Source organism: Gigantopelta aegis, chromosome 9 (genome assembly GCF_016097555.1).
Source record: "Gigantopelta aegis isolate Gae_Host chromosome 9, Gae_host_genome, whole genome shotgun sequence".
Lineage (NCBI taxonomy): Eukaryota > Metazoa > Mollusca > Gastropoda > Neomphalida > Peltospiridae > Gigantopelta > Gigantopelta aegis.
In genome coordinates this window covers 48,239,929-48,254,208 of record NC_054707.1, presented here as the reverse complement: position 1 = coordinate 48,254,208, position 14,280 = coordinate 48,239,929, and the positions used below count along the sequence as shown (strand labels likewise).

The 14,280-nt window shown below is 34.4% G+C and overlaps 1 protein-coding gene across 2 annotated transcripts in view; it reads right to left on the bottom strand.

Annotated features, from left to right (window-relative positions):
• The window catches only part of LOC121382294 (solute carrier family 28 member 3-like), a 34,398-nt gene extending 30,059 nt beyond the window's left edge, over nt 1–4,339 (bottom strand). For both annotated transcript variants that reach the window (XM_041511862.1, XM_041511863.1), the window contains exon 1: nt 4,035–4,339. The gene's annotated coding sequence lies outside the window, so the exon portion shown is untranslated. The remainder of the gene's footprint in view (nt 1–4,034) is intronic.
• Nucleotides 4,340–14,280: the final 9,941 nt, after the last annotated feature.

Below are 14,280 nucleotides of genomic sequence, written 5' to 3'. Positions count from 1 at the left end.
TATTAGAATTTATTTTTGAATTATCTCTGACTGATAAGTCACGAACTGAGTTGGGTTCACAAAGGTACTATAGTTCAATAGTTATTGTTTTACTAAACTAAAAAGGTCTTATAAGCACAATGTTTGTTATAGCTTTAAACAAAGTAGGATGTGATATACTATGTTTACGACATCAATGTAATATCAAGAGTCACGGTCCCTGAATAAATCGAATTGCTTTACGACACGGTAAAATATAGTGTTGTCAGATGTCACACACACACACACACACACACACACACACACACACACACACACTCTCTCTCTCTCTCTCTCTCTCTCTCTCTCTCTCTCTCTCTCTCTCTCTCTCTCTCTCTCTCTCTCTCTCTCTCTCTTCATACTTAGTTTAATTCCGCAAATACGACAAAGACTAGGTCAGTAATCATCAAACTAAGTAAAGAATGTAGCAGTTGAAATTTATGTTACAAATAAAAAATGCATTTGGAGGTAATTAGTTCAGGCTAAATGTATATTCAGATTTATTATATTTTGTTTTTTTTTATTTTGTTATTAATACGATTTTGACACTTGTGTTGGTCATAGTGTCTCTAATTTAACTTTTGTCTTCGTTATGACGGTCAATAATTGAGAAATAAATAAATATAAACAAACGAATATATATATATATATATATATATATATATATATATATATATATATATATACTCATATTTGTTATATATTACTATACTCGTATTTCTTATATATTAGTATACTGGTATTTCTTATATATTACTATTCTCGTATTTCTTATATATTAGTATACTCGTGTTTCTTATATATTACTATACTCGTATTTCTTATATATTAGTATTCTCGTATTTCTTATATATTAGTATACTCGTATTTCTTATATATTACTATACAGTAGACTACTCGTATTTCTTATATATTAGTATACTGGTATTTCTTATATATTACTATAGTCGTATTTGTTATATATTAGTATGCTCGTATTTCTTATATATTATTAGTATACTCGCATTTCTTATATATTAGTATACTCGTATTTCTTATATGTTACTATTCTCGTATTTCTTATATATTAGTATACTCGTATTTCTTATATATTAGTATACTCGTATTTCTTATATATTAGTATACTCGTATTTCTTATATGTTACTATTCTCGTATTTCTTATATATTAGTATACTCGTATTTCTTATATATTAGTATACTCGTATTTCTTATATATTAGTATACTCGTATTTCTTATATATTACTATACTCGTATTTCTTATGTACATGTATTACTATACTCGCAGTTCTTATATATTAGTATACTCGTGTTTCTTATATATTACTATACTCGTATTTCTTATATATTAGTATACTAGTATTTCTTATATATTACTATACTCGTATTTCTTATATAGTAGTATACTCGTATTTCTTATATGTTACTATTCTCGTATTTCTTATATATTACTTTCTCGTATTTCTTATATATTAGTATACTCGTATTTCTCATATGTTACTATTCTCGTATTTCTTATATATTAGTATACTCGTATTTCTCATGTATTACTATACTAGTATTTCTTATATATTAGTATACTCGTATTTCTTATATATTAGTATACTCGTATTTCTTATATATTATTATTCTCGTATTTCTGATATATTGCTATACTCGTATTTATTATATATTAGTATACTCGTATTTCTTATATATTAGTATACTCGTATTTCTTATATGTTACTATACTCGTATTTATTATATATTAGTATACTCGTATTTCTTATATATTACTATTCTCGTATTTCTTATATATTACTTTCTCGTATTTCTTATGTATTAGTATCCAGTAGACTACTCGTATTTCTTATATATTAGTATACTCGTATTTCTTATATATTACTATAGTCGTATTTGTTATATATTAGTATACTCGTATTTCTTATATATTATTAATATACTCGCATTTCTTATATATTAGTATACTCGTATTTCTTATATGTTACTATTCTCGTATTTCTTATATATTAGTATACTCGTATTTCTTATATGTTACTTTTCTCGTATTTCTTATATATCAGTTATATATTACTATACTCGTATTTCTTATGTATTAGTATACTCGCATTTCTTATATATTAATATACTCGTATTTCTTATATATATTACTATACTCGTAGTTCTTATATATTAATATACTCGTGTCTCTTATATATTAGTATACTCGTATTTCTTATATATTAGTATACTAGTATTTCTTATATATTACTATACTCGTATTTCTTATATATTAGTATACTCGTATTTCTTATATGTTACTATTCTCGTATTTCTTATATATTACTTTCTCGTATTTCTTATATATTAGTATACTCGTATTTCTCATATGTTACTATTCTCATATTTCTTATATATTAGTATACTCGTATTTCTAATATATTACTATACTCGTATTTCTTATATATTAGTATACTCGTATTTCTTATATATTATTATTTTCGTATTTCTGATATATTGCTATACTCGTATTTATTATATATTAGTATACTCGTATTTCTTATATATTAGTATACTCGTATTTCTTATATGTTACTATACTCGTATTTATTATATATTAGTATACTCGTATTTCTTATATATTACTATTCTCGTATTTCTTATATATTACTTTCTCGTATTTCTTATGTATTAGTATACTCGCATTTCTTATATATTAATATACTCGCATTTCTTATATATTAATATACTCGTATTTCTTATATATTACTATACTCGTATTTCTTATATATTAGTATACTCATATTTCTTATATATTAGTATACTCGTATTTCTTATATATTATTAGTATACTCGCATTTCTTATATATTAGTATACTCGTATTTCTTATATATTAGTATACTCGTATTTCTTATATATTAGTATACTCGTATTTCTTATATGTTACTTTTCTCGATTTCTTATATATTAGTTATATATTACTATACTCGTATTTCTTATATATTAGTATACTCGTGTTTCTTATATATTACTATACTCTTATTTCTTATATATTACTATTCTCGTATTTCTTATATATTAGTATACTCGTATTTCTTATATATTAGTATACTCGTATTTCGTATATATTAGTATACTCGTATTTCTTATATGTTACTTTTCTCGTATTTCTTATATATTAGTTATATATTACTATACTCGTATTTGTTATATATTAGTATACTCGTATTTCTTATAGATTACTATTCTCGTATTTCTTATATATTAGTATACTCTTCTTTCTTATATATTAGTATACTCGTATTTCTTTTGTTATTAAGTATATTTTCCCAGAGTATCACGTGACTGCAGTTTGAAACATCAATATATGGCCAGAGTGATATAATATACAGTGCAGGTGCGGATCCAGGAGGGGAGGTCGAGGAGATTTAGATCCGCCCTGCTCACAACAAACAAAAATCCCCCTCCCACTTCTTTTAATGTGCCATATACTACTGGGCTCGTAGAAAGGATATTTGAAAACATTGTGTGTGTTGGAGTGGAGGGGGGGGGGGGGGGGGGGGGGCACTCGATGAGCACGTGGGCATGATGCCCTGCGAAATATTTGTCTTTGGATTACCGCAAATGCAATCCAGCAATGCTTTAACAGTTTCCCTTTATATCACGTCTGTTACAAGTATAAATGCTAAAAGAAGAAACCTGTTATATTTCTCTGATTCATGCATTTCCATTTGTTAGTGAACACACCACGACGGGTATATCAAAGACCGTGGAATGTGCTATCCTGTTTGTGGGACAATACAGCGGGTTTTCCAATAGCCGATGTTTAATAAACAAATGTGCTCTAGTTGTGTCGTTAAACCAATTGTTTTAAAACGTTTTTGTTAATGGTTATATTTTTGGATGATGGCAACAAAATTACATTATTGTTTGGGATTTTTTTACGCTCGAACTAGACACCTGCTATTCCATTAGCTGGAACAGTAAATAAACCCAGTGGGTGGCACAAAACGGCGGACTACTACACTGTTACTCACGTTGGTGTTTTTTGATACACTGTCGGTAGCGTCCTCACATCCCTCGTTCGCTTTACCGCGTTCTTCACCCTTGTTGGTTTCGCTATCTTTCCAGTCAAGTTCCATGTTGAAATCCACGAGCAAGAAACCTATCCTATTGTCAAGGTCACTGGGAATAAAACAGCAACAGCAGCAGTAACAACAACAGCAGCAGCAACAGCAGCAGCAATAGCAGTACAAACAGCAGTAGTAGTAGTAGTGTGTAGATTAATAATGGTTAAAAGGCGGGACAACTGACAACTGACAGAATAAAGTTCTGTTCTGACGACCAGACTGACGAATGGATCGACCGATTAATCAGGGCCGAACCAGAACCAAATCCTGGGGGTGGGGTGGCGCATTGTTGTTATAAAGTAATGTTTAACTAGTATGGAGGGCCCGAGATATCTAGAGAGTTCGGGGGTGGGGGGCGTATTCCTTCGATAATTTGGTTTTTAAATTGTTTGCGTCAAAAGGGAACCGATGAATGCACACGCAACACTATAACGAATAACGTTAAACGTTCATATCAAAACATATTATTTCGTTCAAACATTAAAAAAAAAAATCTCATTGTAAGGAAAAAACGTTTCTCTGCAAATTTCCATAAAATAGCAGAGGTCAAAGGTCCTTTTTTCATACAGAGGTGAAGACAATTGATGGAACAGCCAATGTTAAGCTCGGATAGCAAGTCTCTATGTACTGTATTATCATTACTTGAGGTGAAACGGCATACCTTGGTTACTGAGGTATTTTTTCTTCACCCTATATTACAAATGAACTTTAATCTATAGTATACAATATGACAATAATTTGTAAAAAAAAACCCACCTGTTTTATTTCCATAAATAGTTTTTGTAAAACATTTTATTGAGAGTTGTTATGGGTTTGAAACTTAATAATATTTTTAAATATGATTTTTAGCACTATATAGTATGTAGTTATGTGCCAATTCATCGGTTCCCGTTTGCCGCAAACAAAATATATAGCCTAACACGTGATTTCCTGTCATTAAAGTAGTAAAAAACTATTTAAAGTTATTATTATTATTATTATTATTATTATTATTATTACTGCCTCTAGATTATTACATGAGTGTGTCATACAGAATGCATGGGATTAAAAGCTATAAGATTAAACCCTGGCATTGTTATGCAGTATCCTGGGGTAATAATAATAGTTTTTGAAAATCTTTGAGATTTTGTGCCGCCGGTCCCCCAACCCCTGATACTATTTTCCAACATTCAAAGCGGTACCAACACAAACATAAATATAGCGATCGGAGTAGTCTGAACAGCCATAGACATAGGCGTCGGAAACGGGGGGAGGGGGGGGGGGAGGGGGCACTGCCCCCCCAACTCTGAAACTGGGGTGGCACAATATGCTTTGCCCACCCACCCCCCAGTTTAAAAGCGATAAAAGTAAGGATTTGAATGAATATTTGTATTTCTACACCGACCAATTTTCTGGAAAGTTAAGAAGAATGTAGAATATAATTCATCATATTATTAGGACATTGTTTTAGTACGACCAGACTTTATTATAACAACCCATTTTTCCCTTCCTAAACAGTAATAATGACTTAGTAGCGTGATAGTAAACTTCGGCCTTTTCCGTGAAGGTTACAGCAAGTTCTTATGGCAGATGGTATTTGTGTAGTGAAACCTAATCGTGTACGGCTTCTAACAGGGATAAGAACTGGGCAGTATAATCTGATACTTATTTCATTTTATTTCGACTTATTTTCGTGCCTATATCCAATTAAGGTTCAAGCACGCTGTCATGGGCACATACCTCAACTATCTGGACTGTCTGTCCAGGACAGTGAGTTATTTGGTAGTGGTTAGTCAGAGAGAAGCGGGTGTAGTGGTCTTACACCTACCCATTGGTCGTTAAAACTCGCTCTGGGTGGGAGCCGGTATCGGGCTGTGAACCCTGTACCTACCAGCCTTATGTCCGATGGCTTAACCACGACACCACCGAGCAGTCATGGGATTGTCAAAACTTCCTTTGGACTCTCCTTGTGCAGAGGTATGACATTGAATATACTACTGCTTTTGTCATACAGACATCGTGCTTAAGACACTATTTTGGAACTGTTGATTTACATTGCAGCACTCGAGATCGATCCAGTTAACAAGAACTTCTGACTATTCACTAGCGAGACAAATGCACAAATGTATAACACACAAGTGACAAAACTATATATATATTTTTTAAATCATGACAATATGAATTAGAATTACTTTACTTTGAGGCTTCGCTTAATCAGAGAGATGCCACTACCAAACAAGTAACTAGTAAGTCATTTAAAGTATGTCGGTGACTTGGTCTTTGTGAAGTGCATATTAACCCACAACTAACTTTACCCGTAACTGGTGTTATCCTTACAAATATCCCAAACAGAAGAGTAGAAAAAACAAAACCACTCCACCACATAAACAACAACACGCATATATATATATATATATATATATATATATATATATATATATATATATATATATATATATATATATATATATATATATATATTCCTGAGCACACTCTAAATTGCCGTATAGCATGTCATTGGATTTTTTGTTTTAATTTCAAACATGAACTCGCATTTAATAAATGCCCACCCACCCCTCCCTCCAGTTGCTGCCATCTTCCGACGCCTATTTTATAAAAACAAATCATTATGCATACGTGGAACAGCTGTGTGGGATGTGTTATATGTTCAACGTATAATTAACCAGAAACGATCGATTAACAAAATCTGATAAATAGTCTGCTATTGTTATACAAATACCAACAATATGCAAACCAGCTGATGTTAACCTATTTATTTCTTCAACTACGAAGTATTTTCATATAAATATTTCTGGTGAATTGGAAACTCGATATCGTTGTTTTTAAATGTATGCATCATAGCTACATTCTAGTTACAATTGAAGTTGTAGTTTTGTATTACGTTCAGATGGTAATAACTGTACAGACGTGTGGTCTATATGTTGTTGATGTCGTGCTTTCAGATCCAACCTTATTGTCTTGGAAAACACACCAGCTTTTAAAGGGACATTCCTGAGTTTGCTGCAATTTTAAAGATGTTATCGACTAACAGAGACTTTTTAACGATAGTAATTATATATCAAATATATTTTTTTGCATAAAATATTAATGGACGTATATTAAACGTGTTTGTGATCGTTCTAATATTTGCACTTGCTTAAATTTCATTGTATTTCCTAATATATATTTTTTTCATACGTACGAAATCATTTGAAGACAAAATTCAGTTTGAGCTTCTCACAAATATTACGACGACCAGAAACACATTGAATATAGAGACATTGATATTCTAAACAAGAAAATATAAAAAAGAAAGAAAGAAATGTTTTATTTAACGACGCACTCAACACATTTTATTTACGGTTATATGGCGTCAGACATACGGTTAAGGACCACACAGATTTTAAGAGGAAACCCGCTGTCGCCACTACATGGGCTACTCTTCCGATTAGCAGCAAGGGATCTTTTATTTGCGCTTCCCACAGACAGGATAGCACAAACCATGGCCTTTGTTAAACCAGTTATAAATCACTGGTCGGTGCAAGTGGTTTACACCTACCCATTGAGCCTTGCGGAGCACTCACTTAGGGTTTGGAGTCGGTCTCTGGATTAAAAATCCCATGCCTCGACTGGGATCCGAACCCAGTACCTACCAGCCTGTAGACCGATGGCCTGCCACGACGCCACCGAGGCCGGTCCAAGAAAATATATGCAACATGTAAGTTTAATCGTAGAAGTATTTTATAGTCGGAAATATCTTATAATGCAGCAAACTCAGGAATGTCCCTTTAAGGCTGGGGTCATGGTAACTTAGGGTGTGTATATTACAAGTGAAGGCCGGTTTATTGTGATTAAGCGCTTGAAGTATACTCCCGCCCCCTCCAATATTTTTCATCCCCGCGTTAAACTAATGGAAAGGACGATGATTTAAAATATCCAAGAATGAAGCCGAAATCATCTATATATTATTTAACCCATCAAATCGAAAACAAAATTGCGATTAAAATTAGGCAGAACAAATCTAACAGTGACATGCCAACAAACTGCGGCGTTCTGTTATTAACATTAATATCATATCAGGCGCGTGTACAAGAATTTTACCGGGGGGGGGGGGGGGGGTAGACTGGAGAGCGAAGTTCATAGGAGATGGGGGGAGCGGGAGGGTTCGAGTCAGGCTCCACCAGAAGAAGAAAAAGAAACTTTGCTTGAGCAGGGAGGAGTTTCGGTTTTCCTTTTATAATTAATATATAAAACAAGAGATGAAAGTCCATGTGTAACAGAGTGCACCTCGTTTATCTTAAAATTTCATTTGTTACTGAAACTGAAAAACAAAAATCGTTGGCTGACACTTCGATAGTTTCCGGTATACGACAGACGTTGCCTGAAACAACTATTACGTCAACAATACGATGACGTTCAATATGATTATGGGCGTCAAAACTGCTATGTGTACATTCTTTGAATTTAGCTTAAATTCAGAAATATGTGAACGGTATCGCTATTTGACGTCTATGAGAATATTTAATGTGTACAAGAAAACATTAAATTACTTGGCATGCATTTATATTAAAGATGGCGGCACTGTCACAACGGTTAGCTGGTATTTCAATGATGCTCTACAGTGTGGATATCACCAAGACAGGTCAGCGTATATATTATAGCCTATATCTTAGTAATAGTATTAGTATTAGTATTAGTAGTAGTAGTAGTATTAGTATTAGTAGTAGTACTAGTAATAGTAGTAATAGTAGTAGTAGTAGTAGTAGTAGTAGTAGTAGTAGTAATAATAATAATTTCTTTATATTAAGAGGTATAGTCAGCATCATTTTGCGAATCTACCCCGAGGCGCTTTAACAATAACGACAAAACAACAACAATAGGCCTATTACAGCTAACAGCAGTCTACCCTATCTATCTCTCTCAACACCACAGCTTTAATATTCAACATATTCACCGCCCCCCCCCCCCTCCCCCACCCCACCGGTCCCAACCAGTAACCCACGACTGACCGTAGTATATACTGCCCTGTGTCGTATTAAACATGCTAAAAGACCACTTGCTTTAGTTACGGTATCGGTTTATCGTTCAAATACTGAAATAACCGTATATTTGATACCATACTAGCAGTAGTTTAAAATGTGCTGAGGTTTTTTAAATGTTGTAAGGGGCCGTCTTTAATTTTCAACATTTTCACGAGCGTACAAACCGTACGCGGGGGGGGGGGGGGGGGGGGGGAGGAGGTTTAAAGGGCCAGCGTACGCTTTTTTGAAAATGAAAAATGTCGATCAACATTTTACATTTGGGGATGTACACTTTTGGGGGGGGGGGGGGGAGGGGTGGTCAAAAGTGTACGGTTTGTACGCTCGTGAAAATGTTGAAAATTATGGTATAGGCATGCTCATAAGTTTGACACCAATAAACCGAAGTTTAAGGTGTGCCAAGATTCTTTAATTTTCTTTGCAAGGAGGAAAGATATATACGCAAGGGAAACAACTCTTGATACATACATTTTACTTAAAATGTATTAAAAGTTGCTTCGCTTGTTTTGTAAATCATAATTTTAGTCGTTTCTTTTTCTCGTTCCAGCCAGTGCACCACGACTGGTTTATCAAAGGTCGTGGTATGTGCTATCCTGTCTGTTGGATGGTGCATATAAAAGATGCCTTGCTTCTAATAGAAAACATGTAGCGGGTTTTCTCTCTATGACTGTCAAAATGACCATAATTATGTTTGACATAAAAAAATGCCGATGATTAATAAATCAATGTGATCTAGTGGTGTCGTTAAACAAAACACCTTTTTTTCTTACCTGTTGGTGAGAACATCATTCGTTATTTTATTTCAGATATACGTGTGATAACGATTTAAAGACATACGACTGGCTGCTCTTACGTGCTGTCCAGATCGCCACTGTTATACCATTCAATGAAAAAAGCACAATCAAAATAGATTCAAACAACTCTTTGTAAAATAAATGGTATCTAATGTTCAGTCGTGTAGTCTTCTCTATTTATAGTAGTTGTAATCCATGTGCAAATGTGTGGTGATTCGTTTGAAACCCTGTATAGCTGTTTGGTAATAATGCTAATATGAATAAATATTGTTATCCGGAATCGGACGTTTTCATTCAATTCGAACAAAAATAAGAATGTTGCACCCCTCCATCCACATCCCCCGCCTACATAAATATGGGAGCCAGTAGACCTATGTACTCACTCCGAGTCCAGTTTTGATTTGAGTCATACATATTGTTAAAGGGACATACACTAGTTTTTAAACACTAAGACATATTTTTTTTACTATTAGAGGCACTTTTGATAACTGAAATCATACATTACTTATATTTTATTTAGATTATCCATTTTCGTACAGTCGAAGCGTTTTTTTGGTCATCCTGGTGTTTTTAATATCACGAAATGCATTTCTCATATTTTTTAAAAGGCACGTGCGTCTGAGAAATAACAGTTATGGGAGTCGAGTTTTAGTCTATTTTTATAGGGTATTTCACTATTTCAAAGTCACAGACTCATGTTTCACTCTGTTGTAACTTTATCCAAATATGTTACAGGTTTGTAGATTAATTAAACTTAGTGTTAATTTTCACGGGTTGAAACTAGGGTCTGTCCCTTTAATAAGTTTAGTAAAATTAAGACTTTTTTGAAAGCAAAGCAGGCCCGTAGAACGATATCTGGAGATGGGATCACAACCTCCATATTTTGGAGGGGGTGGGTGGGGGCACAAGCCATGGTCAAGTCAGGTCAGAGAGTTTTACGTGCACATTCAGAGCAAGCTATTGTAGCGCATGCCTGTCATGGGCGCAGGTGCCGGCCTCAGCCGGCTCCTCCGTCCAGGACCGGTAAAACGTTGGGGTGGGCGGGAGAAGGAACCGCCTGCGCTGACAGGTGCAAGACAGCACTAGCAGCCCGAAGTCGGTAACAGGTGGGTGGTTGGTTTTGATGGTATGGAATTTGGAATGTCCCGTAGGGTTAATACCAAAGGGAAAAGGTGCGCAGTTTGAATGAAGGAAATTGGGCGCGGAAAGGTCTGCGGAAAATAAAAGAGGAGAGCTACATATGGCCTCAGACCACAATTAATTTCGCTATATGTTTCTATATAGCCTTAGTGGCTATAACATTTTTATTAATATCAGCAGGCCCATGAAGTTTTGTATGTACATTTGCCTGCATGGGGGACACATACCCTGAAAAGGACAACCCCTGTTGTCCAGCTCTTTCTCCCAGCATATTGGTTTAAACAGACACACCCTCTAAACCAGGCCGGAGTACACCCATTTTACACAAAAAGCACTACTTTTGCATGGGCCGGAATTACCACAAACAAGTCTTCAATGTCAACAAGTTACACATGTTTACAAACTACATGCTATCCCCTGTCACTTCAGTCAAACAGTTGCCACTTCATAGCTGTCTGCCATGAAATAATCACAGTCAAACAGCAGACTACTTGCGCGGTCAAACTTCCGGATTTTGGACAACCAAATGGGAAGATAACTGTAATCTGAGGCCTATCAGTCCATTTTTTCCCCTAAAAACTGGCCCACACTAATGCATTCCAATGATATACATATTAAAGCAATGCTCGGTAAGTATCGGTATGTCACCTTTAAACTGAGAGTATACAGAGGCTGTGTTAAAACACCTACCACAGTGCCTTGCCATGGCCAATTTTAGCAATGGAAACTTGAGGGACACCAACTTCAAAATGTAATAACTTTATCAAATTTTGGAATTTCTTCATACAATGAGCAGCTATTTTTTCTTCTACATATGTTCTATCTGCACAGTGTTGTCTTGGAAAGATTTTGAAATATTTAAAGGAAAAAAAATCAATCATTAGATTTTACTTCATTGTTAATGAAATATTAAACTTAAATTTAAATTTTTGAAAAACAAAAAAATCTAAAACTGTAAAATTTTGCATTTTAGGTATGATAAGTGGAGGCTTAGTAAAGATATGGTGACTGAATTCATGATACATTATTAGAAATGTGTCAGAGGGATGGTGAAAGTCACAAAATTGGGGCCATTTGCAACAAATGTTTACACACTAATTTCAGGGAAAATTAGACATGATAGGCCTCATATTCAATTTTGACCTGCTGTATTTACTTAATCTACTTCATTTACTGTATTAGACATGTAGCCACTTTGTAAAAGGCAAAACAGTCCATATAAATGCATATTAATATGAATATGCCCTACAGATATTACTTAGGTATACACCATAATATTTGTTTTGTTAACGACAACTTTGAAAATGAAGATTTTGTCACAAAATGCTGATATAAATCCTACCAAGAGGTACTTGCACCATATTTTTCAGTTTCCAGTGATAACTGTTAACAAGTGTAGTCATGTGCCAGTGTCTGGGATACCTCAGTGTAGTATTTCTTGATTGGAAGGATGTTTGTAGTAATGACCACTGAATATGCATTATGGATTATTCTGCCATATGTATTACAAGCCAAATGTTAACCTTTTTGGCACATTTTCTGCAATAAACTTGACAAGTATACCAGCATCTGATTACTGAACACAATAAATACATTCAGACAGCATAGAATATCAGCCTATTAGATTTTCTAAGGATAAAAGACCATTTTTGAAAAATGACTGAAGTGTGTAATTTACATAAATGTAGGTGAAATGTATTATTAGAGTACTTAATCTTGTTAGAAAACTGTATACTATTTATTTAAAGTGTTTAATTACATTTAGTAGTGATATATTCATTATATTTAGATCTTCTGTCCAATTGCAATAATTGAGAAACTCATTAAAATTCAATATGTAAAAAAAATTAAAATCTCAATATTGACTAACAAAATCCAACTTTTGCTCTTTTTTTACCAAATTATTAGCTCAAAACTGTTAAAAAATATTGCAACAACCTGTAGTAACATCAGAGGTCATTTTATGCTATTTTGGAGGATACTGAAATTTAAAAGTTGAAAATTTTAATTTTAATTTTTAATAAATTCAAAAAAAAATGTTTTTTAATTTAATAAAATATTTAGAAAATAAATAAATTAGTTTTCATATTCCTTGTGGTATGCACAATCAGTCTGTGTAATTTCACCTCTCTGGTTATAATACTTTCATCAGAATCAAGCATTTAACCGGTGTAATGTGTGAACTATATCAGGCCTCAGACCACAATTAATTTCGCTATATGTTTCTATATAGCCTTAGTGGCTATAACATTTTTATTAATATCAGCAGGCCCATGAAGTTTTGTATGTACATTTGCCTGCATGGGGGACACATACCCTGAAAAGGACAACCCCTGTTGTCCAGCTCTTTCTCCCAGCATATTGGTTTAAACAGACACACCCTCTAAACCAGGCCGGAGTACACCCATTTTACACAAAAAGCACTACTTTTGCATGGGCCGGAATTACCACAAACAAGTCTTCAATGTCAACAAGTTACACATGTTTACAAACTACATGCTATCCCCTGTCACTTCAGTCAAACAGTTGCCACTTCATAGCTGTCTGCCATGAAATAATCACAGTCAAACAGCAGACTACTTGCGCGGTCAAACTTCCGGATTTTGGACAACCAAATGGGAAGATAACTGTAATCTGAGGCCATATGGTTTGAAATTAGTATACCGAGAGTAGCTCGTTATTGGTACCTAGTTGGTGTCTCCCTAGGTTACCCATAGGGGCCCTTAAGAGGGCCTGATCTGTTCAGATCGTGGCATGACAACCCAGCGGAGACTCGTTTACAATGTGTGTATTCCGGGAAGTAAGGCCGGCAAGTTCTCATTATTATCCTTTCGTCTTCTGTCCCGTCTTTTATCCATCTTTTTGATCCTCCTCTTCCATCTTTCCCATCTCATGTTCATCCGTCATCCGCCCTCCGCCAAGTACACCAAACAACAAGAACTACTGCGTTTTGGGGGTTTGGTAGACGGGGGTCAGTATTCTTTTGCCCGACCCCCTCTGGGTGATTGCAATTGTGTACATGGAGCCGGTATTCTTTTGTCCGGCTTCTATTAAGTACGAGGTGCTGTGCCATTATTTGTGGTCGGATGCATTGTAATCATTAGTCAGTGCATCTTATATGAATTGAGAGAGAGAGAGAGAGAGAGAGAGAGAGAGAGAGAGAGAGAGAGAGAGAGAGAGAGAGAGAGAGAGAGAGAGAGA